Below are 1,136 nucleotides of genomic sequence, written 5' to 3'. Positions count from 1 at the left end.
GATTATGGATATTAATTAAAACGTAACATGATGTGCAACATATAAATAAAAAATATTAAAAAGAAAGCTTCCAAATCTATGATGAGTAGATGATTAAAAGAAAATGCCTTGAGTATGGAAATTCTTGAATTTCGTACTAGAAGTGTAAAATTGAGCCATTATTATACCTTACTATCATACTAATTAGAAAGCATATGAAAGCAATAAATATAACACGTACGTCATTATCCACTGGCCCATATTGATATCTAAGTATTAATTAGCATGCATCTGAATATTTTTTTTTTGGTGACAGCATGCATCTGAATATGAATCCTTGCATGTGATGATGAAGCTCTAATGTGTATATACAGAAAAATCAGAACCCTACATGCACCTTTCTGATTGTATCATACTTTGGGTACCTACCTACTCCCTCCATCTCAGTTTCTTTCTTTTTCAAAATAAGTTGACCCGATTTTCGGATTCAGATTTGTCTTTTGACTTTTGACTTTTGACTTTTAACTTTTGACAATTCTGTCATTGACTTTCGTGTGGTGTTCGGTGTTCCAGTACCAGAAAAGAATCATGTCCGCTAAAACTAATTGGCCTTTTTATTGGGCTCATCCAATACAATAAATTTTGGGCCGTTTGTTTAATGATGAAGCCCAGCCCAAAAACAGAAGCTAAGTTGATAACTTGTAACACCTTCACGTTCAAAAAAAAAAAAAACACTTGTAACAAGCTCTTTCGTATGGCAAATTTAGGGCCCGTTTGGAACTCTAAAAGTAGCTTTTTTTTATTTTTGACTTATGAAAAGTAGTAGTATTAATGTCGGGTGCAATTTTTAAAACTAAATTACAACTTTTTAAGAAGCTATTTTGGAGCTTATAGAGAAGTTAAAAAAAATGACTTCTCTCATAATACTTCTACTTTTCATTACATTTCTTTAAAATAAGCATTTTTAGAGTTAAAAATCTAAACACAAAATAACTTATTTATAAGTTACCTTTAACAGAGTCATTTATTGTTTAAGTTATTTTATCAAAAGAAGCTTAATTAAATTAGTTATCCAAACTGGACCTTAGAGATAAAAGCTTTAATATATTAATGGGTCAGATGTAGATTCACAAATTAATTTTATTGACGGTCAAATC

The sequence above is a fragment of the Arachis ipaensis genome, chromosome B01 (genome assembly GCF_000816755.2).
Source record: "Arachis ipaensis cultivar K30076 chromosome B01, Araip1.1, whole genome shotgun sequence".
Lineage (NCBI taxonomy): Eukaryota > Viridiplantae > Streptophyta > Magnoliopsida > Fabales > Fabaceae > Arachis > Arachis ipaensis.
Note: the sequence above shows the minus strand (reverse complement) of the source record.